This window comes from Choloepus didactylus, chromosome 10 (assembly GCF_015220235.1).
Source record: "Choloepus didactylus isolate mChoDid1 chromosome 10, mChoDid1.pri, whole genome shotgun sequence".
NCBI lineage: Eukaryota > Metazoa > Chordata > Mammalia > Pilosa > Megalonychidae > Choloepus > Choloepus didactylus.
In genome coordinates, this window is record NC_051316.1 from 101,695,345 (window position 1) to 101,721,359 (window position 26,015).

A 26,015-nucleotide genomic window follows, 5' to 3' on the forward strand; every position below is an offset into this window, starting at 1 on the left:
AAGAGGGTGACTTCTCAGGGTCACATAGCAAATTCCTGGCAGAGCAGGCCTAGACTCCAGGTGTCTCAGCAGCCAGGCCAGAGCTGAGGCCTGGGTTTCCATGGTATAACATCCTGTAAGGGCCGGATGCGGTTCTGCTTTGGCCAAGTTCATCCTGGGTGTGGACAGTTGTTGAGAGAGGTGACCAGTAGGGCTTGGCTGAAGTCACCTCCAAGAGGCCAACTATCCCAGGGACCAAAGCTACTGGCCCGTTCCCAGCTTCCGGAGTCAACTCTGCCTCGTGCTGAGAGCCAAGGCAGGACGTTTGGAGTAGGCCCGGCCCCAACACTTCCTGACCCCATGCCCTGGAAACAGCCAGATTTGGCCATGGGTGCAGATCTCAGCCCTCCCAGCCAGCACCTACTTTGGCAATTTGTCATCCCTTCCCTGAGTGAGGAGCTGGCTCTGGGAGGCTGGGCAGGTCAGTAGCTGGGGCTGCAAATATCTGTGTCCTAACCCCTTCCACAACCCACAACCCAGCCCTGAGGGGAGTCTGGGCATAGGCACAGGTTGGTAGCAGGAAGAGAGGCCTAGGTGCAGATGCTGCAACTGCAGAATCAGGATGAGACTTGGGGAGACAATGTTTCCATTGGTAAATGTCCCAGGGAACAGGGAGCACAGTCTATGATCCCCCAGTCAGAGCCAGAATGAGCAGGAGAAGCCATAAGGGGCAGCTTCTTATTGCACAGAGGAAGGACTTTCCAAGAGGGAACAAAACAAAATGAGCAGCCTCTGTGCGTGATCATCAAAGAGCTCTCCAACCTACTACTTACTAGCTGTGTGGCTCAACTCCCTGAGCCTCGATTTCCTTATCTGTAAAATGAGGGCAGATCCTAGGGCCATGCCTTGAATAAAACAGATGTTCAATAAGCGCTGGTTTCTTTCTTTCCCTTCCTAAATGATAATGAGCTGCCCCAGTGACGCAGGCAAGAGGACTCAGGCAACAAGCCCTCAGATTCTAGGATCCTGAAAGAAATAGTAAAAGACGAAAGACATTTGTGCAGCTGGCCAAGCTCCCCTCCTGCCTGTCTGGGGATCAAGTTGCATCCTGCCTAAGGTGGCAGAAACTTCCTAGGCCAATTATCACTATGCTGGGAACAACGATGACAGGAAATCAGAAGACAGCCACATGCCCTTCCTGCTGCCAGCTCCAAATTAAGCCCATCTCTGTCCCCAAGCCTCTCACAGTAGCTATAGCCAAGACTTCCTCTGTGCTGAGCAGGAAGCAGGAGCCCATGAGTCTGGGTGTCAATTTGAATCCTGCGGGCAAAACTTCCCGAGAAAGACAAAAAGGGGCAAGTGCAGGGAAGAGGCAAAAGGCAGTGGAATCCAGGAGGGTATATCGAGTCTCTGGGGACCCAGTTACCAAGAATGACCAACAGGGTGAGGGTGCGCGACCTTCGTCCAAGGGAAGACAAAGCAATGTTGGCATGAGTTTGCACAGAGCCCACATCTCTACCACCAAGGGACCTGGGCAAGTGGCTCCTTCCACAACACTTCATTTTCCTTCTCTGTAAAATGGTTCCTACCCCATGTGGGTTGGCTGAAAGAATTAAAGGAGGTCCTGGCACCCATGCTAGGCATACAGCAGGTGCTCAATAAATATAACTTCCAAAGACGAGCCTCCGGCATTTCTCCAGCCCCTGTACACACACAGCTCATAGGCCCCCGTACCCACCTTTGACTCCTACCTGAGTCTTTGCATCCAAAGCAGAAGGCTGGAGGTTTCCAACCGAGGCCCAGAGATGGGGGGAGGCTGGGCCAGGGATGGGAAAACACTGCAGGAAAGGACCTCAAGCCAACACTTAAAGAGCCAGCCTTGCTACTCACCCCTTTCTATGAGTCTCTCCTATGAAACCCCCTCCCCTGTCCTCTAAACTCAGCATATTCTTCCTCCACTCAAAAGAACAAAGTGTCTGAGTCACTGTCTGATCCCAGCCCTGCCACTCACCACCTGGGTGACCCTGGGCAAGTTCCTCAGCCCCTCTGAGCCTCAGTCTCCCCGGGTGGAGAATGGCCAACCTCTATCGCACAGGCTCGCCAGCACCCGATACTAGTAAAAATCTGTTGTAGAAAAACTCCAAATAGTACAGGATGATTAGATTCTTTGCAATTTCTATCAAAACTATCAAACTATCAAAGATTCAATGATAGTTTTATTGTTTTAATAATAGTTTTATTGTTATTAATCATTTTAATACTAATAGGGTTTTTGAAAAGTACTTTCCCCCTTTTAACATAAACAGAAGAATAGTACTGGAATGCTTTTTTTTTCCCTTTCCCAATTTGGAGGATAATCACAGCCAGACAGAAGAATTAAACAAGTTCCAGCATATAAAGCACAGTGCCTAGCACACAGTAGGGCTCCAGAACAAGTGCTGCCTTCTCCCCCCAGCTGTGTGCCGAGTCTCATCTCCACCCAGGCACCTGCCCAATCACCAGCAGTGACCTCTAGGTGCTGTCTCTCTGGATGCTTCAGGAGTCCTCTGGGACACCCTTGTAGGCAGGGCCCCATCAGAGTCAGTGCATAAGGGTTGAGCCCAGAGCTCAGACCTTCAGCCCCCACAACTCCCCAGCTTACATCCACCTCCCACACCCATCTCCCAGCCACTGCCGTGATCCAGCAACCCCATCTTCTCCCTGGAAAACTGCACCAACTTCCTCACTGCCTCACTCTCCCCACTCCCAGCCCATTACCCATAGAAACCGTGTCATTCCTTGCTCAAGGCCCTTCCACCGCCCCCTGGTGCAGACAGAAAGAAGCCAGGACTCCTGGGCTTGGTATTTAAGACCCTCTGTGATCTGGTGTCCATGGACCCTTGCAGTATCATCTCCCACTGACACTCCCCCCCCCCAACAGCATCCTCTGCTCCATCCAACCTTGATTCTATGCAGTCAATTTCCTGCCTCCACCTGAGACAAAGATGGAAAGATCCCTGGGCCAGGAACGAGACCTGGGGTCTAGCCACAGCTCTTCCTCTGACTTTCTGTGTGACCCTGAACAAGCTCTTTGCCTCTGAGCACTGGTCTCCTCACCAGGGTAGCAGGGCTCTTGTGCAGTTGAGAGAAGATAAGTGAGTGCCAGGGGCCAGGAGGGCTCAAGAAATGTTAGACTGCAGCCCACTGCCTCCTCCCTGGGAACTCCGCCCCACCTCCAACAGCAGCTGTTAGCAATCTGCTCCCTCAGCCTCAACAACAGTGGGGCTTGCATTCTCCCTCAGCCCAGGAATGCAGCCTGCAACCAGGGAGGGGAGCAGAGGGAGCAAGGCTTAGAGGAAAATTACCCCTCTCTGGCCCCAGCCAGCAAGCACACACAGCTGCCTCTGAGGGAGGGAGCCTGGGAGCCAGTGACCCAGCCCCAAGCTTCAACCCCTGTCTGAGCCAGCGGGTTGGGTGGGGGTTACTCTGGGCTCCACCACTCCCCTGGGACACTCCCACTCTTTGGCACCCAAAGAAACAAGGAAGAGAAGAGTGAAAAACAAACAGGCCTTTGTGGAGGAGAAAATTGGCTCCTGCCACCGCCTACTGGGGCCGGAGGCACTGACCTGGATGGGGATTCCCAGATGAAAAGGGGTCTGTCTCACTGTGGCCCAGAAGCCTGCCCAGATGCCATATCTCAAGTCCACAGCCCGGACTTGAGTCCCTGCATCATCTACCTGTGCCGTGCCAGTGTCACAAGCACCATGCTCTCTATGCCACGTAGCAGGCCCTGTGCTCTTCACACCTTTTCCTGTGTGTGTACCTTGTGGCATGTGCCATACTATGTAAGGACCATGTTCCATGGATGTGTCCCATGTCACTTATACCTTGGCTCATGCTCCAAGCACCATATCATGTTGTTGCATGAAGTTCTCTGTACCTCTCGTATCCCATGTCCACTGTACCAGGTCCTGTCCCTTGGTGGTAGGTGCCATAAACCGTGTTCTGGGTCCTGAACTCCATGACCTGTGTCCCTTGCTCCATGACCCACATCCTGGGGGGGGCAGTGCATTATGCTGGTTAAGGAGGACAGGCTCTGGGACAGACTCCCAGTCCTACTACAGTTATCACTTACGTGACCCTGGGAAAGTTACTTTCCTTCTCAGTGCCTAAGTTTCTCCAAGTATAAAATGGAAATGAAATGAACATGCATTTCAATAGGGATGACTTAGGGGGTTAAAAGAGATAGATGCATTTGGGGTTCTTAGCTCAGTGCCTAGCACAGAGTGAGTGGTCAAAAAATGTCTGCCTGTACTATTATGACTGTGCCTGGGTATCTGTATTATGTCCTGTGTGCTGTGACAGGCTCCCAAGGCCCTGGTTCCTACTGTGCATCAAATGTTCTGTGCACATTAGGACAACAACACATAAAGAAGGTACGATCATCACCCCTCCTACAGAGAAATCCAAGGTTCAGCGAGGGGCTGTGGTCTGCACAAGGTCACATAGCCAGAAAGGGCGAAGCTAGGAGTTGAACCTGGTCTAGGCACCCAAACAGACAGAAAGTAGAGGATTGGGGGGTGGGAGGGGGTAGGGTTTGACTGCAAACAGGCACAAGGAATCTTTTTGGAGCGATGGAGGTGTTCTAGAACTGGATTGTGGTGATGGTTGCCCAAGTCTGTAAATTTACTAAAGAGCATTGAGTTGTACACTTAAAATGGGTGCATTTTATGGTAAGTAAATTATTATACCTCAATAAAGGTGTTTTAAAATACACACACACAACCATGCATTCCTTGGGCACCATTCTGCCAAAGCATAGAGCAAGAGAACTGAGCTCTCTGTCAATGGAGATGTTCCAGCAGAGGCTGAGAAGCCACTTTGAGGCTCAGCTGGGAGTATCCTTGGACCACATGATCCCCAAACACCTGTGCAGAACAGGTGTGCATCAGAATCACCTGGCAGGCTTCAGGAAACTATAGATTCCCAGGCCCCACCCCCAGATTCTGAGTCTCTATGTCTGGGGTGGGGCCTGGGAACCTGTGATTCTTAGGCTGTCAGGCCTGGGAACCACTCAAGAGTCCAACATCCTCCTTTCACACTTGTAGAAACTGAGGCCAGACAGGAAAAGGGACTTCTCAGACCCACAGTCAGACAGCAGGAGAGCAAGAGCTGGAACTGGGACCCTTCCTCTCCTCCCTCCTCTCTTCCCTCCCTTCCTCCTTCCCAACTCCTCCCCCTGGCCTCAGCCTCCTGGTGACTCAAGGACTCTGAGTCATCAGTAGCACCAGAGAGAAAAGCTTCTTAGGAAAAACAATCCCCGAACAAAGCTTCCCTAGATCTGGAGAACAGAAAAGGCCCAGGGGAGCCCCACCCAGCCTGCAGAGAGGCCGAGAGAGGGAGGGAAGGGAGAACATTGGGGAGAGTCTCAGGCCAGGAGTCACAAGGCCTGGTCTCTTTTCTTGGCCACTGATTTATGCAGGACCCATGATAAGGAGCGTCCCTGCTCTGAGCCTCAGTTTCCCCACCTGTAAATAACTACTAGTACTGCACAACAAAAAGTATTTGTCTTGTCTCCCCAAAACCCGTGGCTGGCGTCATTTCCATTTTATAGATGGTAAAACAGAAACTCAGAAAGGCTTAACCCAAGGTTACACAGTTGTGAAAGTACAGCACAGGGTTTGAATGCAGGGCTGCTGACTCTGGAACCTTGCTATCACTGCCAGGCACCTTATTTCTAAAAGAACCTCTTAGGTGTGGCATGAAGATCATATTCTCATCAAGAAAGATGAATGGCTACAGTAGGTGCTGAATGACAAATGCTTTTCCCCCTTTCTCTCTCCCTCTGTGCTGGGCCCTGCTCGGGACTTTCTGGCTCACTCAAGAGACTGTGGATGGTGGGAGCACACAGCAGGGAGCACCAGCAGCCCCACAGAGCCTCAAAGGAGAAGCAGTTGAGCAGCGCCTTGAAGGATGAGTGGGTTTGTCTGTTGGAAGAGTGGGGAACCGGCATACCACTGGGGCAAAGGCTCGGAGGTGTGGCCCAGGCAGGGAAACGTAAGCAGTTTGGGAGACATGGGGCAGGGGGTGAGATGCAGACATCTGGGTGGGGAAGGAGCCTGATTGCTACCATGTCCTGGCCTCATCTGGGGTGGCAGAGGATTTTTTAAGCAGGAGAGAAAAAGGGTCAGAAACTGGTTTCATCTCTGCAGGGGCCTACAGGTGGCAGAGCTGGGAGGCAGGAGTGTGACTGTCCCTCAGGCCTGCCTGGCACTCCTCCTCTGAGCAGGGCGGCAGCCCAAGCAAGCCGCGGGGCCCATCCCAATCCCTTGTTACTCACCCACGGGTCGGAATCCCCCACAACGGCCTCTTCCTCAGCCATTGCTGTGCTGGGCAGGGGGAAGGCAGGCCTCTCCTGACCCACACCACCCTAATCACATCAGCCTATAAATAGGACACTGTGGCTGAGTCTGAAATAGCCGTGCCAGGCCCAACTCCACAGGCATCAGGGTACAAACAGTCCCAGAAACGGTGCTTCTCCTTGATAAAATTAACAACCAAAACTTACTCAGGAAGCCACTGTTCATGCTCTACTGCACTTTCTTATGCCAGAGGCAGTGGGCTGAGGGGAGAACCCCACTCACCTAGTGCTGATTGCTGGGGGTCTGCCTTGCCCCTGCTGTTCTGCTTCCCACCCTTTGGGGACCCTGGACAAGCCACTACCCCTCTCTGGGCCTCAGTTTACCCAAACTAAGGAAGTTGGATGTGATGTCCTTGGGGCCCTTCTAACCAAGACACACTGGCATTGTGGGGAGGAGGGGGTCCATTTCATTGCTGCCACTCCCCCAGTCGACTTGGTGACTTTTAAATTATCTTCATTTAAAAAATTAGAATTGCAATAGACATTTGAGCCAGGGAAAGAAGAGCAGGCCCAAGACCTGCCACTGAATGGCTGGGCAACCTTGGATAAGTCACTGTCCCTCTCTGGGCCCCAGATTCCTCGGCCATAAAATGAAGGTGCTGCAACTGCCAAGAGATCAAAATAATCCCAGTGTCCTTCAACAGAAGAGTGGATAAACAAAATGTGTTATATACATACGATGGAACATTATGCAGCAGTAAGAAGGAACAAGGTCCTGAAACACGTGGCAACATGCATGAACCTTGACGATATAATGCTGAATGAAATAAGTCAGACACAAAAGGAGAAATACCGTATGTTACCACTTCTATGAATACCCTGAACAATGCAAAATCAATGTCTTATAATGTAGCATATTGGGGACCCAGTAATAGACAGAAGCTAGTGAGGAGGAATGATAATCTAATATGTTCAGATATGTTAATGAGACTGAATTCAAAGGTATAGGAATGGATAGGGGTTACAATTGTTTGTTAATGGGATTATAAGTATCAGAGCTGTATTGAAGGCAAATAGGATTGAAAGGGGTTGTTTAAAGGCATGTTTCCCACAGATCAGCACCACAAATATAGATAGGTGCTTACATGATATACTTCTAAGGTATGACACTAGTACAGAGAGTTGACAACAGAAGGGTATATAGGAAAAATCTACCTATTCCATACTAGGGACTATAATTAATAGGAATACACACAAATACTAGGGACAAATAATTAAGGGCTGACAAGAGCTACAAGATGTTTGGGGACACAAGAATTGTTTAAAATGGAGAGTGATGAGAATTGTACAACTACGTGATGATAATGTGCAATATGGATGGATTATCGTGGATATAACATATGCTATGTGAATTTAGGAACCCCTACTTTATAAGTCAAGCCCTCAATCTTGAGGCTTGCTTGGGTGAAACTTATAGTTGTAAAGGGGAGGCTAAGCCCACCTATAATTATGCCTAGGAGTCACCTCCAGAGAACCTCTTTTGTTGCTCAAATGTGGACTTTCTCTCTTTAAGTCTAACTCTGCCAATAAATTCACCACCTTCTCCCTGACGTGGGACAGGACCCCCAGGATGAATGAGTCTTCCTGGCAACGTGGGACATGGATTCCAGGAATGAGTCTGACCCTGGCATTGGGGATTAAGAATGCCTTTTTGACCAAAAGGGGGGAAAGAAGGGCAACAAAATAAGTTTCAGTGGCTAAGAGAATTCAAATAGAGTCAAGAGGCTATCCTGGAGGTTACTCTTATGTAAGAGCCACCTAGATATGCCAATGACCACAGTGTCATAAGCCCAAGTCAACAGTAGTCCAAAAACCTTAAACAATGCCCAGATCCCTATCTGAGACTCCATAAATGCTTCACTCACTAAATTTATTCTTCAGAAATGTAAATCCTTCAGAGAACTCCCATGCCAGCTAAGTTCCCAAACCCAGAGGCAATAGCCTCTTCAAGAACATCAAGCAGATGTGTCCCCTTTTCCCATAAAGTTGACACCCCTTTTCAACATGAACAGGTTAGGATGGTCACTGCCTAGACATCCCTAAAGATCGGGAAAGTGATTAAACTAGAGGAAGGGGTAGCAACAGACAAAATGGAATTTAACAAAGGATTATGAATACTGAATCTCTATATAATTTTCTTTTTCTTAGCTGCTAGGGTATTAGAATAGCTAGAGGGAAAGAACTGAAATGGTGGAACTGTAACCCATAGCATCCTTTGAAATTCGTTCTATAGCTACTTGTTAAATCATAATTTGAAAACTATCATCTTTTTGTTTATGTGTTATATTTCACAATAAGGAAATAACTGAAACTATGGTACTATTGTTCTACAGCTACTTGTTAAATTGTAATTTGAAAACTATCACCTTTTTGTATATATGTTATATTTCACAATAAGGAAATTATTGAAACTAAGGGACTATAACTCATAACAACTTTGAAAATTTCCTATATAACTGCTTGTTAAATAATATTTTGAAAGATATTATCTTTTTGTATATATGTTACATTTCTCAATAAGGAAACAACTGAAACTGGGGAGACTTCAAAATTTGCTCTCTAACTATTTGTTAAATTGCCCTTGGAAAGTTATCACTTCTATGTATAAATGTTATATTTTACAATAAAAAAATATGATTTAAAAAAAATGAAGGTGCTGGCAATGATAATGCCCAAGGTCTAGATTTTGTTTTGTTTTTTAATTTCTTTTTTCTTTTAGTGTTTATGAGAAACCAGACAGCTGGCCATGATATGCCAGTCTTGTCCTGAGTGCTGGAGTTAAAGAGACAAATGAGAACCTCAGTCTTCTGTGCCCAGCCTGGTGCTAGATACTAGTGGAAGAAATGGAAAGACATTTCCAAATCCTTCAGTGGCCCACCCAGAAGGCTCCTTTGGGACTATTGGGGATACTTTGTTTCTGGTTCAGAGCACAGACTCAGGCAGCAGAGAAGAACTCTGAGGGTCAGATTACAATATGGACTGGAGTCATTACCAACCAACAGGGAAATTAATAGATAATGGGCACCACTGACCAAACAAGCAGTCACCATGCACCAGGCATATGCTAAGGACTTTACTTGCCCATCACCATTTAATCTACAACAACCCTATTATCACTCCCAATGCATAGAAGAGGAAACCAAGGCTGAGAGGTTAAGGTGTCAAGGGACACACAGCAAGTCAGAGTGATGCTTCAGGCTCAGACCTCTTGGCTTCTGGAGCCCAGGGTTTTGCCACTAATCCCATCTATGAAGTCACTCCTCAGCTCAAGACCTGTCTATGGCTCCGTTACACTCACAGGATCAAAATTCGCCATTCACGGCCTCACCTCACCCAATTCACCCCTCCTCTACAGCTTCCCACCTCATCCCTCGCACTCTTGCTTTAGCCTCAGTACTCTCCAAACGCAGCGGTTCTTCCACGCTGCCAAGGCTTTGCAGGGGACTGCTCGCTCCCCCTTCTCGGCCAAGTGCCTGCCTTGCAGTGATCCCAGCCAGGAAAGTCCTCCCAGACACCCCAAGCCCTGGCACCTAAAACCATGCACTCTAAGCATTCACTTCCATGGCACTCTCCTAGATTAGGGTGGGAGCTCCAAGGGTGGGACGGTGTCTGATTCACCTACAACCTCCAGTGTTCAGCAGGAATGGGCCAGGTAAATGAAAACATGCCTATAGCTGAGAGAGGTCTTCCCCCTGGAGATTGCTGGGAAAGGCACATTTCCCAGGGCCACCCAAAGCCAAGCCTTGTAGCTGAGGCCCGAGGTCAGGATGCCACAGTGTGGAAAAACAAAAATTACACTGTAGAGCTTATCAGGATGGTTCCTGGTGTTCAACTCTTTCAGCAGTTCTTTCTGATCATGAAATCTGGGCAGGTCTTTCCTCTGCTTCAAAACTTCCAATGTTATAGCTAGCAGTAAATACCTGAAACTATTAAACTACAACCCAGAACACATGAATCTTGAAAATGATTGTATAAAAATGTAACTTATGAGGGGTGACAATGTGACTGGGAAAACCATATGGACCACACTCCCCTTTGTCAAGTGTATGGATGAATGAGTAGAAAAATGGGGACAAAAAAAAAAGGGCACCCAGTGTTCTTTTTTATTTTAATTGTTCTTTTTCACTTTAATTTTTATTCTTATTATTTGTGTGTGTGTGGTAATGAAAATGTTCAAAAATTAATTTGGGTGATGAACGCACAACTTCATAATGGTACTGTGAACAACTGAATGTATGCTTTGTATGACTGCATGGTATGTGAATATATCTCAATAAAAATGAATTAAAAAAAAAAAAAAACTTCCAATGTTTTGGTCTAGGATAAAATCCAAACTCGAAATGAGGTCCCCCAGGGCTCCAGCCTCTTCTCACGCCACAGCCCCCTCCCTTCTTTCAGTTCCTCAACGGCTCCACTCCCCACTCCATCCTGCCTCAGAGCCTTTGCCCACGCAGTGCCCCCTGCCTGGGGGCTCCCCCTTCCCTGCTCACCTAGCTGCCTTCCACTCCCTCTCCACAGATCTTGCCCTGATCTGTCCAGACAAGATCCCATCATTCAGACCCACCCCATAAGCTCTCTCCCTAGATTGTTTCCTTCATAGCTGAGGAAAGAATTAATTAGTTATGAACATAATAATTTAGTGTGCACTTCCTTTGCAAGACTATAAGACCCATAAGGAGAAGTGTCTGCCTTGTACTTTGCTGATTCTCCAACACCCAGCTCAGGGCCTAAATATCTGTCAAATGAATACATGAATGAATGAGTGAATGAATGAATGAATGAAACTACTTATGTAGCTCAAGATAAGTGGTCAGAATCCTGGCATACATCTGAGGCAGAAAAATCGGGCCGAGAGAAAGGGTCTAAGAAGGAATAGCCCAAGAGGTAGGAGATAAACTGGACAGTGTAGCCTCCCAGAAGCAAAAAGGAGCAAGTGCTTCTAGAAGGAGAAGGCATCCAGTGCTCCAGAGAGGTGGTGCATGGAGACCTGGGGAAACACCACTGGATTCGACAACTAGGAGCTCACTGGGGCCTCCTTGGTTGAACCCAACTTCAGGGGAGGTGGGCGTGAGGCAGGGCATGTGGCAAGGGGTAGAAGGGTATCGGGGGGACAAAGTCAAGTTCAGAGTGGACAGGTACTCAGCTGGCCTGAGCAAGCCTGACCCTGCAGGGTCTGCAGAGGGGAAGAAAGCTGAAGAGAAGGTTCCCATGGCATTGTTACCAAAAGCACTAACAGAGGCTCTTCTGGTGACAGGTAACTCTGAGGCATTTCGGCTTTTGCAGTTGTCAGGGCTCAGTCTCAAAAGCAGGAGCATCAGAACCAAGATACACCCTCAATCCCTCCCACCTGGGCAGTATCAGGGCTGCCCCTTTGTCAACAGAACCTTTGGGCTGCAGCTAAAGTGGGACAGGTGCCCCTCTCTGCGCTCAGCCAGACTAATAGGAATCCCAGGCTTTGTGGACAAAACTTTCTGGAGGCCATCAAAAGGCCCTTTCATCTTAGCTTTGGGAAAGAGGAACAGTTCCAACTGTGGTTGGCTCATGTCACCACCTGAAAGCCAGCTGATCCCTGAAGGATGAGTAAATTGTGTGACTTGTGTCTTCTTTTGGCAACCATGGGTGATGCCCTGAGCTTGAGGGGTGTTTTCCCGGCTCTTTTCACAATTGCTAATTAGGCAGTGGAAGCTAGATCAGTTCCCCTCATAGTAGTCCTTCCTGTTTCACAGCTCGCAAAGTCCTTTGGCATCAGGGAGCTCATTCAGTCCTCATGACAACCTCGTGAGGTAGTTGGGATAGATACTAATGCACTCGTTTTACAGCTGGGGAAATGAGGCCTGAGCTGGACCAGATCTCCTGGCTGCCAGCCCAGGACTCTGCACCCCACCCCCTGCCTCCCAGCCACCTTCAGTGGGTCACCTGTGAATCTGAGAGTCAGGTGGGCCCCACCCTGCCAGCCATCCCCAGGTGAGTATGACTCATCCACCTGCCAGGGCTAACAATTCTCAGGTATTCCTCCTACAGTCAATAAGCAGCCACACCCCAGCTTTTCTCCAAACCCTCTGGGGAAAATTCCTGCACCACCCCCTCACAGGAAATCTACCCTTCTACAGAAGAGCTAACAGGATCCTGGAAAAGGAAAGCAATTTGCTTGTCACATAGGGAGCGAACAGCCAAGCCAGGTGGGAGCCCAGGCGCCCTGGCACTCAGCCCAGTTCTTGCCTCTTCCCCACAGGATCACCCTGGTGTGGCCTCCCTCACAAGGGTGGGTGAGGAGCAGATGAGGCAATGGATAGAAACATGCTCTGAGTCTTATTAGGGAAACCTCGGGGACACAGCTACCTGTGGCTGTTTCCACAGGCCTCTCCAGACTCCCCTGGGCAGCCATGGCTGGGTTTAAGAGGACAGGATGTCTGCATTGCTCTACCTACCTCACAGGGCTGTGCAGGGGGAAGAGAGCTGCTCCCAGGGGAGGTGCTTTGACCAAGGCCGGAGCACTGTACAAAGAGGAGCTGTCAGCACCACCTGTAAACAAAGATCCCAAGAATCTCAGTGTCAGGGTGGTTAAAGTTCATCTGGTCAAATCCCATGTGATGCTTCAACTCTTTCCCTTCACCACCAAGGATCACACAGCCCCTACTTGCACACCTCCAGCAACGGGGCACTCACTTCCTGCCAAGGCTGCAAGACCTGCTGTTGGACAGCTTGGCTGGTTAAGAATCACCCTTAGGATGTGCTAAAATCTCTCTCCCTCTGCCTTGTACCTGTTGGTCCCAGCTCTGCCCTCTGGGGTCACAAAGAACGTATCTGTTCTTTGTTCCTCCCAATGGCTCCTTGGAGACTTAAGACAGTAATCCTGGATGCCTCAAGTTTTCTCTTCTGTAAGTAATGCAATCCTTTCCTAAAGCAATTCCTGAGACCAGAGTGTCCAGTTCTCTCATCCCACTCCCAGATCTGCTCCAGGTAAACTCTATCCCTACTGACAGCACAAGACCCAGAATAAGACATTCAGACAAGCTTTACCCAGGGCAGGGCAAGGAGTCTCACCTCCACCATTCTAGATCTTATACCTCTATTAACTCAGCCTAAACGCCCATCAGTGTTTAAGGCAGACCCATTGCCTGGCTGAATTTAGCTGACAGTCAGCTATAGAGCTGTGGTCCAGGTCTTTGAAGATAGACAAACTGACTCCTTCACTTAATTAGCTGTATAACTTGAGAGAGTTACTTCACCCCTCTGAATCTCAGTCTTCTCTGTAAAGGGGATAATGTTAGAACCTAACCTTGTGAGGATTAAATGAGATAACACATGACAAGAGTTTTACACAGTGAACATGTTTCCTCTGATTATTACTCTATCAATAATTAAATCCCCAAGTCACCTATAGATTGTATCTTTCCCATCTAGTAGATGCGCAGTTTGGGGACCCAGGCTGTTTACATGTCATATTCTCTCCTCTATGCCTAAGCATTGTTATATGGTAGCACTGAGCAAGACTATATTATAATTGAATGGTGACATGTCTTTCTTTCCCACCAGACTGTAAGCTCCTTGGAGGCAAGAAGGCTGTCTGCATCCCCTGTGAAGCTTCAGCCCTGGCCCAGGAACTGACAAAGAGCGGGATCAGTGGGTGGATATTAGATGAGTGAAAGAAGGGCCACCCAACACCGGCCCCAGAGTGGACTGTGCAGCTCAGACCTCCAGCTCCTGGCCTTTCAGGGACAACCTGGATCTTCACCCTTCTTCACCACCCACGGTCCCAGGCAGCTACACTTAGGAGAGCAACTGAGCAAGCCAGCTCTTGCCTACACTGGAAAATTTCTCTGCCCAAACCAGCTTCTCCAAGCCAAGGGAAGGATCCAACATCCCCAATGCAGTGGGGCCCTGCAGGCTCCTGGGATTCAAGCACAAAGGAGCCCTGTTCTCAGAAGGGCAGCAAATGGTCCAGAAATTCCTAATGGATTTCTGCACTGTGAGTGACAGGGGTGCATGGCAGGGGAACTGGGTTCAGGGTACCCATAAGAGGCTTATGTGGGCCCCAGGACCCTGGTGTTAATGCCGTCTCTGTGGGCCTTCCCCAAAGAGTTCCACAGAAACTTCCTGGTTCCCTGGGATAAGTCAAAGCAGAGCTGGATGTTGTTGTTTCTGCAAATGACTAGTTACCTCCCACTTTCTGTTTTCTCTGTATGAGGCAAGCCTTTCAAATCCAACCCTCATCTCTCCTATACACCTCCAAATCACACTCTCATCTTCACTTGCTGAGCTGCATTTGTTCCCAAATGCAACCTGCTCCTCTCCCAGTGCTCCTCATCTCGGGAAACAGCACCACCATCTACCATCCACACACTGGGCCAGACTAAAACCAAGGCATCACCTTCTTCAATACCCCCTGCTCCTTCTCTCTTGCCACCAACGAATCACCACATCCTGCAAGTTTACCCTCCTACCTCCAAAATTCATCCCCTTCTCCCACCCCAACCGCCTCCATCCTGGTCCATGGCACCATCGCCTTTCACCTGGGTGACTGCCATGGCTTTCTAACTGCTCCTCCTGCTTCCTTACTCACTGCCCTCCAATTCAATCTCCTCACAGCAACACTGGACCACGTCACTCCTTTGCTCAGTGTCCACCATGGCTCCCATATTGCCCCCAGATAAAGTCCAGCATCCTTCATGGTCTGGCCCCTGTCCGTCCCTTGAGCCTCAGCTCACATCAGTTTCTGTCTCCCACCCACATCCTTCCAAGCTCCAGCCAGACTGAACTGTTCTCTGTTCCTTGAGTCTTCCATGTAATTTTTGCACAGACTGTTTCCTCTGTCCTGGAACTCGTCCATCCTTGTTCTTCTTTTCCCTTTCCATTCATGCATTAAGTCCAAGCTTTCTTCCAAGAAATCTCTTCTACTGTCTCCCCCATCCTCCCTTGAGACTAAGTGTCCCTCCTCTGAGCTGCCACAGCCTCCTAGTCTTTCTTGTCACACTGTATTGTAATAGCTTGTTTCCAAGTTTGCCTCCCCCATTAGACCCAGGATCTGCTTCGCTGTGTCCCACAGCCTAGCATAGGGCCAGGGCCACCACAGTTCAAGATTCCCCTAGAAAGGAACTAGTGACTCACAGGCATGCACACGTGCGTGCACACATTCACACAGAGACAGGTGCTGCCATCTATGGGCAAAAAAGTATTACACTCTTCCCTAGGACACTAGGAGTTTTCAAACTCTGCAGAGTTTAGAATTAATAGCCTTGGCTAACTCCAAGTCTACCTGTTTTTCATTTTGGATGTTAAAGCTGCAGCAGTTTAAAAACAAGTTCTGCAAACCACTGACTGTAGTCCATCGCCCACACACTCCAGATGGAGCCATAAAGAGAGGCGTTTCATACCAGTACTCATGATGACAGCCCCGGCTCTTACTCAGCTCTCTGTGATTGCTGAATTATATCTTAGGGCATAGGGAGGTGGCATTTTCTAAGCCAGGGCTGTCCGCCAGCAGAAGAGCTGGCCTTCAGGTAGAGAGCGCACTGTTTCTGAAAGTGTCAGCCACCACTAACCCCACCTGTCACCTGCCTAGGTGGCTAACAAGGAGCTTTCTGCCCTGGGGATGGTGTGGAGGGAGGCTAGAACAGACAGAGGTGTTTTCTCTTCTAAAAGACTGCCCCAGATCACTGGAAGGGCCTTCAGACTTGATGGGAGAAACAGGAACCTGATATCTGTAGGATCATACAATAGGGTTCAAATGGCCACCCTCCATAATAACAACAGCTATCATTTTCTGAGCATCAACTATGTGTTCAACTCTTCATGTACGTTGTGACTTATCCTCACAGCTCTGCCAGGCAGATATCATTTGTCTCCATTTTACAAAGAAATGACATTCTCAGAAAGGTGAAATAATGTACTCAAGATCACACAGTTGAGAAGTCCAGGCAGTTCCCACCAAGTCAGACTGCCTTGGTCTCACCAAACTTCAAGTTTTAAGGTGAGGCCTTTTGCTCACTAGAGAAAAAACATAAAGCTTTGGTTACTCTAGATCAGGGGATGGCAAAGGCCAGACAGTAAATATTTTATGTTTTGCAGGCCACGGATTCTTCTTTGTTTTTGTTTTATTTTGTTTTTAGCAGCTCTTTAACTATGTAACACTATTCTTAGCTTAGAATATACAAAAATAGTCACTGCGGCCTTTCCCAGGCTATAGTCTGCCACCTATACATAAACAGAGAATGTTTATAATCTTTTTTAAAAAGTTATGGTAACATATATACAACATAGCATTTTCCATTCTAACCACTTCAAACTGTGTAATTCAGTGGTGTTAACTGCACTCATGATGTTGTGCTACCATCACCACCATCTGTTACCAAAACTTTTCTATTACCCGAAACAAAAAACTCTGTACCCATTAAGCATTAAGTCCCTATTCCTCATCCCCACCCCATACCCAATGTTTGTAATCTTAAGCATAAAATATTTGAGTGGAAATGTTTGCCAAAGTCATATATTAGGTCCTTCAGCTGTATTTCTCCCCCTTCTAATGGCTTCCTACAGAGAAATTCAATCCCAAAGAAGGGCCCTACCTCACTCTGTGATAAGGCAGCAAAATATTTCAAGGGCTGTTCAGATTCTAGAAACTCATAACTGTAGGCTAAACAGACAGTTCAACCCAGATTCAGGAAGAGAAGAAGGAGGCAAATATGATGGGTTACAAAGAACCTCGACATTAAAAGATCTGGGAATTACTATGTACTAGCTCTCTGACCCATAATAAGGGATACTCTCTGAGCTAGTTTCTCCATCTGGAAAAATAAGAAATCAACTTAGAATCTTACAGTGCAAAGTGTGGTTTGTGGACCAGCAGCTTCAGTATCATCCAGGAGCTTGTCAGAAAGTCTCAGGTCCCACCCCATACCTACTGAACCTGAATGGGCATTTTAACAAAATCCCCAGGTGATTCGTGTACAAAGTTTAAATTTGGGATGATCTAGAATACCTTTTATGTCCAACTGCAATATTGCTGAACAAAAAACCTTTCATACAAGGAAAGAAAGGGTCGAAAGACATCTCTATGTCATAGTGTTAAGTCTCTAACCTAACATCTACACCAGTGACCTCAAAAAACACTCCACCTCAGGATGCACAGTCAACAGATCAAGACCTACCAGTGACTCTTGAAATCAAACCTTAGACTTTGCAGAAAAGTAAAGCTGGGAGGATCAAAGAAGGTGAGGAAACAGGTGGGGAAAACAGGTCAGAGGGAGAAATGACTTACCCAAGACCACAATGCCAAGACAAAACTAGAGTTTTGATCATATACCTTAACCTTTCCAGGCCTTAGGTTTAATAACTGAAATAATTTTGGTTGAGATGAGTAATTCTGAAATCTCACAAGTGGTTGGGTAGCAATCAGAGGACTTGTTCTCTCTGCGTGAGTATCCCTAGCCATAAAGTGAGGGGAATGGCACCAGGGAATTACCAAGATCCAACTGAAAAAGTCCGAGTTTGGAAACAATATTTCTGGGTGAGGAGGCAGGTAGGAGAGGTGTCCTCTGCTGAGGGTCACTGTAGACACACAAAGTCCCTGGTGTTGGGAACACAAAGTTAAGCCCTTGGATACAAAACATAGAGGCAAAGCAGTGAGCTGGCAGAAGCACCGGCCATGGACCAGCCCCTTGCAACCCCTTCGCAGGTCATCCCGGGTTGGAGGGGATGCTTAGAATGAAGCCCATCTTTTACAGATGAGGAAACTGAGGCCTTGAAAGAGGCCAGCACTTCTTATCAAAGCAAAGTTTACTACACAGGAATCTTTCCCTTTAGCTAACAATAATGCAGGAGTATCTTGCAGTAAGAAAACCCAACACATGAAAATGCAGATGTGTGCAAATAATTAGGCTCCTTACAAATAGTGCATTCTCTTTTCCAAAAGAATTCATTATAAAAAAGATTAACCATGGGCTTTGATGTCAAGACCCCTGGTGCAGGACTTCTCACACTTGAACTTGCACATGGATCCAGAGAGGAGTTTTTGAAAATGCAGATTCTGATTCAGTGGGTCCAGGGTGGGTAGGGTTGCCCAATAAAATACAAAGTGCTCAGTTAAATTTGAATTCCAGATAAATAATGAATAATTTTTAATACAAATATATCCCAAATATGTCCCAAAGCCTGGGACATATACTAAAATTTATTCACTGCTTATCTGAAAGTCAAATCTAACTGGGTGTCCTGTATTTTTATTTGCTAAATCTGGCAACCCTAAGGGTGGAGCCTGAGATTCCACATTTCTAAAAAACTCCCAGACGAAGTCCTACTACACTTAAAATGCCATTTAAAACTAAGAAAACAGAGTTTTATGCAACTTTATAAGACAACTAAAAAAACTAGGAGGCAGCCCTTCCTTTAGCCCCCCATCTATATTTCAAGAAGGAATTTAGAGAGAAGGCAGTCATTTCCAAGAAAAACAGAGACCACTGGTGGCTCGGAATCCTAGGCTAGCCCACAAAGAAGCCTGATTTACCTCCTGAATGACAGTCCAACTAGACTTTCACTTCCTGTTGTCTCTGATTTGAAGCTCAGGGAGACAAGGACACAATGCTAGTCCCTCTCTGAGCCCACAAAATGAGAATGATCTGTCCCAAACTGTTTACTTCCCAAGGCAGTTTTGAGTCAGATGTGATGATGATAAAAACTCCTGGCACCTGAGTGATAACCACACACCAAACACTGTATTGGGCATTTTACAGAATCCTCTGATGTTAACTGAAGTCCTACGAAGTCCCCACTTTACAGATGAGGAAACAGAAGCTCAGACAGGTAAATTTGCTCCAGGTTTCACGGTGATAGCACAGCAGAAACTGGAATGAGAACTGGTTTTGGGGTTTTTTGTTTGTTTGTTTTGTTTAGCTTTTTCTTCTGAAATAATTTCAAACTTACAGGACTGTTGCAAAAATAATGCAAACCAATACAGAAAACTCCAATATATCCCTTTCCCAGATACCCAAACTTACCAACTTTTTAACATTTTGCCACATTTGCCATATTGTTCTTTCTGTGCATCTATCTATGCATCCATCTATCATCCAGCTATCTGTCCATCTTCTAAACATTTAAGAATAGATTGCATACATCATGCTCCTTGAATACTTAATACTTCCATGTGTATGAGAACCGGGTTCTCTCTGACTGTTTGGCCTGTGATCTGAATGGCTATGCTTTACCGCTGCTGAACTGTGCAAACGCATTTGTTGAATGAATGAAAAGTTCAATGTTTCAGAAAAAGGGTCCCTGAGACCTCTAATAGCACAGCTGGCCTTTTGATAACCAGCTTCAGATGCTCCCTCAAGAATGCTGCCACTCTCATTTATGGTTGGTGGGAATCTTACAATACTGCTAAAACCTTTCTGGGCATTAATTTGGCAAAATGTAGCAAAACCAAAAAATGTGCCATTTTTGATCCAGTAACCCCATTTCTAGGGCTCTACTCTAGGAGATGCACAAGAATGTTTATCGCAGCATTGTTTATAAACAGCCTAAATGTCTAACAATAGAGGATTGGGTGAGTAAAATATAGTATATGCACACCATAGATAGAATAGAATGTGATGAAAAATCAAGCTGCATATATCACTTTCATAATGAAAAAGTAAAACATTTTTTATAAATAAAACACATTAATTTACTCCTTTAATCCCCCTGCCTATTGCAGTGAAGATCTTAAATAGAAATAATCATTTATCTATTTAAGCATAGTAGTATCTTTAAAACTCTTAAAAATTAAAATTTAAAAAGTCTTTAACAGCATGAGAAACTATTTGTTTTAATGTTGAGAAAAAAAAAGAGAGTCAGAACAGAAAATTATAAGCGTAGTTTGACCCCAACTATGTGGGATAAAAAATTTCCTGAAAATATCAGGAAGGAAATACACATAAATGTTAGTAGTGATTATGTCTGGTTGGTAGAATTGTGGGCAGTTCTTATTTTTTTGTACATTTTTGAATTTATAAATTTTCTATCATAAACATTTATTGTAATTAGAAAAAGAAAAAGGTCCTTGGAGCAGGGTGGAGCATGTATTCCACCCATACCACCAAGCCACTCCCCCAAATTTAACCAGTATTTACTGAGTACCCACCAAGAGCCCAGCCCAGCCACAGCTGCTATAGAAAAGAAATTAAGGGCCAAGCCCTACCCTGAAGGCTCACATATTTAGGTTATAAGTAGATATGTATTTCCTGCTTGGCAAATATGCCTGATCCAGATGATATCCTTGTTGAGGTTAGAAAGTAAGAAGATGGTTTGCTCAACCAGCTCAGCAGACTGACTCCACTCCACTGGTGAGGCCCCTTCATCCAAGTTCCCTCTGAGGCTCCGAAGACTCAAACCCGTTCTGGACCCCCCTGAGAAGAGTAGGTTTGGGGGATACTTTATATCCCTTAATCTAAACATTGAAACAGGAGGTGAGGCAGAGCAAAGTCAGTCCAGGAAGGAGAGGAGGGCCTGGGAAGGAACCTGACTGGCTGTGTGACCCCTGGTGACCCAAGGGCAGGAGAGCACAAGTTTCGGGCCTCAGTCTCCTCTTCTGTAAAATGGTATGCATAATGACAACTTCTCAGGGCCACTGAGAGACTCAAAAAAAACAGAAAGTCATTTCATCTCTCTAGGTTGAGCCTCAGTTTCACCTATAAACCTGAGTCAATATCTCCTCCTTCACAGGGCTGTTAGAAGACAATGAACGCAGAAGGTGAACACACAGTAAACATGCTACATATAGTGGCCACTGTTATTACTGCTTGTAAAACAGGGACTGGGATACATAAATGAATCCTAGGCCTCAATTTCCTTATCTGCAAAACGGGGCAACCAATTCAGTGCACCAAGACCAAAGGCACCAAACGGTAGCTGAATCTCCAGCTAGACCTGGAGCAAGTTTCTTAAATATGTATGACTGCTGTGGGTTCACTCTGTGCCCACAGACAAGCAGGTCCCTCTCTCTGTTCATGTGCTGAGCACAAAGCCCTCCGACCTGGAGGGCTGGGAAAGCCTGACATTATTCTGTCCACCCCATGGGATGGAGTGGACACTGAGGCCCAAAGAAAGGCACACATTAGCCCAAGTCACCTAGCAATTTGTTAGTGGCAAAAACCAGGACTCAATGCCAGGTCTTCTGCTGCACAGCCATGCCCACCCCACCCACTGCTTTTCTCTGCCTGCCCTTAGATTGCTGATGTGGTCCCAGGCAGGGCAGCGGCGAGCAGGCATATGGCCGGTCAGGGAGGGCAGGAGGAAAAGAGAAAGCTGGTGAGCAGCAGAAACCTAGCCTGCTTGTGGTCTCCAACCTCACAAACCACATCAGACTGAAACACGACACACGCTCGGTCATTTGAAAGGGAGGAGATATTTTTACTTAACATCCCTTGCTGCCTAAACACTGGTCTCTTTCTTTCCCTCCCCCTAAAAATGTATAACCCCTGGGACCCAGTTTCCTCTGCTCCTGCTGCCATGGTCCTGGAGAATAACCACGGGGGTCAGTGTGGATGCCCAGTTTACCCAGTCTCTCCCCAGAAAGCTTTCCAGAGCTTTCAAGTGGCAAAACAGGAAGTGGGCTGTGGGGGAGGGCTGGTCCTGACTGGGCCCCCAACTCACCAAGTGATCTTCAGCAAGTCTTGTGACCTCTTGGAACCTCATTTCCCAGAATGGAGGGGAGACTGACCTGCATTCTGGACCACTGTTTAATGGTATAGACAGGTGTGAGTTCAGAAATTGTCCTGGGAGGCTCCTGCAGCCCTCTCTGCAGGACTGAGCTCCCCAACCTGTGCGGACTGACTCACACCCTGCGTAAAAACCATAGCAAAACTCCCCAACCGGTTCTCACGATATCAACTAGACGGAGCCTTCGGGAGAACATTCATTGCAGTGACCAAGAGCTGTGGCTCTGCAGCCAGACCTCAGGAATCTTGGCACCAACATCCAATAGCTATATAGCCACGGGAAAGTTATTTAACCTCCCTAATCCTCAATTTCCTCATCTGCAAAAGGGGGATAATAGTACCCACCTTAGAAGAATGGCTGTGAGGAGTCACCAAAGTAATTAATGTCCCAGTGCTTGGTATAATGAAAGGTAGCTTTTTCATTACTCTCACACAGACCAACATCCCTCCCCACCCCCACTTTGCAAATGAGGAAACTGAGGCCCAGAGAGATGGAACTTGGCCAAGTCACCCAAAAGAGCAAGGATTGAGCTCCACTCCCAAGTCAGACCTTATACCTACTCTCAGTCCTGTGGTCTTTAAAAAGCAAACATACAAACTCAAGAGACTGCAGCCAGAGGCTGTAAAAGTTTTCTTGAAGAAAACCAGAGACCAAGGCATCAGCAAAGTACTACAGACCATGCAGAAACTATCTCTATGATCCAGCAACTTCTCATACAAGACTCAAATCACCCACATGGAGTAGGGAGAAGTGAACTGCTGACACTGGAGGGCAAAGAAGTGTGAAGGCATCCAAGCAACAACTCTTGCTTATAACAGTTTGATGAAAGCACACACCGATACACACACACACCACTATTAACAGTAGTTTCCTCTGGGGAAAGTAGAGTTTGGAGGAATGAAGGCATGTCTATTGAATTCTCTGTGCTTGAATCTTTAAAATGTTTTAATTTTAAAAATAATAAAAAATAACATTGAAAAACTCAAAATAACTTAGCAGCCTTATCCAGTAGCTTTTATGAAATTGTCTGCTTTTAGATGAAATTTACAGTAAGTTCTAAGACCTTCATCTGAGCTTCCCAAAGCTGCCATTGTGCTCCATCCCGGAGGCCACTGCACTTCAGACCTGAACCCTTTTTCACTTGAACCATTGCAACAGCCTCCTTGGGGTCTCCCTACCTCCAGTTTTGTCCCTTGCAATGCATCCCCTACACCAGCCACCAGATTAAGTGATAGCTTTTAACACTCCTCTGACCAAAAACCTTTCTCAGCAATTCATTGTCTTCAGGATAAAATTCAAACACCTTTAGTTTACAATCTAGTTCCATCTATTTTTAGTCTCAACTCCCACCAGTACCTTTCCAGCCTCTGCTCTAGCCACACGAATTGCTCAGAAAACCTCAGTGCCTTTGCACAGGCTGTTCTCACTTCTTAGAATGTCTTTTCCCCCAGCCCCCCTTTCTTTGTGGTAAACTATTACTCATCTCCAAGGTCTGGCTTGCCCAGACAGAAATAGTCATCCCTCTAAGGGCTGCAGGAGCTCTCTGTATTAAATGATTATGTTGACCACTATAGATAGAAAGCCTCTTAAGGGCAGGGAGCTCCAGGGCCCCTCACAGGACAGGACACAGAACACAAGCCCAGAAGAGTACTGAATCAAGGAAGAAGGGAAGGAAAGAAATGCCATGAGAGGCACACCCTTGCAGCCCTCCCTCCCCACAGCAGCCCACTTTACCAGCCTCATGTTAGTCCATAATAAAAACAACCATGGAAAATTCTGTTGTAAAGTTCCTTTCCCTGATTCACATGGAAACCTTCTTTGCTGCTGTGTAACTCCCCCAGGGTGCCAATCCAAGCTCCCCCAACTGTTTACAATTTCCTGGCATTTATAAATAGCGAGGCCCCAAAAAGGAAAATAAGAGTTTCAAGGGAGCTGGTTGCCAACTTCCCCCTCCCAACCTTCCCCCACTGTTCCAAGCCTCTTCCCCCTAAACATCTCCCAGAAAGACCAACCAGCACTCCCAAGTCAGAACCCCCACAGCGTGCGTGCGTGCGTGCGTGCGTGCGTGCGTGCGTGTGTGTGTGTGTGTGTGTGTGTGTGTGTGTGCTTGGTCCCTTAGTGAGAATGCCCAAGAAAGAGACTATGGCCCCACCAGCTAGAAGGAGGCTGTGAAGGCAGCTTGGACTGGGTCTTCGTCTTGCGCCTTCTTCACTGTGTGCCTCTGAGCTAGTCACAAACACCAGGGGCCCTTGTGGCCCTCGAGTTTTCTCAGCTGTGGTATGGGGCTGGGCTGAGACTCCAGCAAGCTTTGATCACTGTAACGTGTGGTAAGGACGAAAAGCCCAGGTGCCAAGGTCTGAAATGTGGTCCTGGGAAAACAGGACGCACCAGATTTAGTCTCTGAAAGATCCCCAGAGGCCAAACCAAAGCCAGGAGGCCACCGAGGGAGGCCCCGCCTGCCATGCAGTGGGCTCTCCCCTCTGCCCCCAGGACAGCCTTTGGCTTTTTAGTGTTCTGGATGTCTTGGAGAAGAGGGACCCTCTCTGCTCTGAGGAAGCTGCGAGATAAAGGGGGGATGTCTGGGCAGTTGCGGGGCTACTCAGAAGCCAAGGGCTCCCCCCTCCTCACCCCCAGTGCTTCCGAGGACTCAGGCTCACGCCCTGCCAACGCCCCGGGGCAGCCAGTCTGCTCTGCCAAGGGGGAAGTTGCTGTAATCCGGTTTTCGGGTGTTTGGATCCTAGAAGAGATGGGGGCCCAGGGAGAAGAGGGTTCCAATCAGGTCTTCAACTCTGAAAGAAGATTCTGGGTGAGTCAGGGAAGGGAACAAGCACCGCAGGGCTTGGGAGGAGACAGCCTCAACAGGTAGCAGACGCAAGGAAGAACAAGGAAGAACTTTCTAACAGTCCAGGGCCCAGAAAGAGGAAGGAGGTGGAGGTCTTATCGCCCAGAGAAAGCAGGCAAAGGTACTGCCCAGGAGTCAGAGATCCAGGCAGCGGCCACCTGCATGGCCCGGTCAGGTTCTCCGGGTGCGGGGGTGACCCCGGGCCCGGTTCCCCCCACACGCGGGGGGCGGGAACGAGGTCACTCAGAAGCTTGCGGTCCAGCGGGGCCTAGGGGTGAAAGCCGGGCCCCCTCCTCTCATTCCCCAGCCCCCACAAACCAACACTCCTTGGGCCCCTAGAAGCCGGACAAGGAGGGGGAAAAGCCTTTCTCCAGGGATGCCCCGCAGCCGGCCGAGCTCCAGGCGCGGGCGAGCTCGGAAAGGGAGGGAAAGGAGAGGAGGACTCGGATCGGTCCCGGGAGCCCCGGCTGCCTGGGCCGTAGCCGCCCCCCTCCTCTACCTGCTGCTGCGGCGCTGGCGACGGCGGCTACTGAGTCCAGCTGTGCTCAGCTGGTTCCGGCGACTGGGCGGGGGTGCCGAGGCCCGAGCGCCGGCGTGGGCCGGACGCGAACCGGAGCCGCCCTCGGGGCGGGGCAGCCAGGCCCGCGCGGGCGGGGAGGCGGGGAGGGGAGTGGGCGGGAGGAGCGCGAGTCCCTTCCGTAGGCAGCGGGGAAGTTGGCGACTGCGGCTCCAGTCTAGCGAGCCTTCACCAGGTGCGCTCGGGCACTCAACAAAACCCCTCATTACTCGCCGGCAAGGAAGGCATAAAGCTCCCGGTTTGACACCGGAGGAAGCTGAGGCCGGGAGCGGGAAGGGGAAATCAAAGGCGCCTAGGGTGGGGGCGGAGATCCAGGGAACCCGTAGGCTGGGCTCGGGCCAAAGAGCTCAGATGGAGTGGGCAGCGTACCATGCTCCACTAGGGCTAGCGGAGGCAGATTTCAGTCTGGATGAGGGCAAACTTCGGCAGCCAGAGCCCTCAGAGGATGCAATGGGCTACCCAGAAAGGTGGTGAGCTCCTGGGCAAAGAAGGTGTGCAAGCAGCTGCTAGAACCTCTGAAGGTC

General features: G+C 48.1%; 1 protein-coding gene across 2 annotated transcripts in view; it reads right to left on the reverse strand.

Annotated features, from left to right (window-relative positions):
• Positions 1–25,536, reverse strand: part of GSN (gelsolin) — a 60,685-nt gene extending 35,149 nt beyond the window's left edge. The window contains exons 1-2 of one of the 2 annotated variants that reach the window (XM_037851113.1): positions 25,414–25,536; positions 12,808–12,901 (exon numbers count right to left, since the gene is read on the reverse strand). The gene's annotated coding sequence lies outside the window, so the exon portion shown is untranslated. The remainder of the gene's footprint in view (positions 1–12,807; positions 12,902–25,413) is intronic. The other variant, XM_037851114.1, reaches the window with a different exon arrangement.
• Between the last annotated feature and the right edge of the window lie 479 nt (positions 25,537–26,015).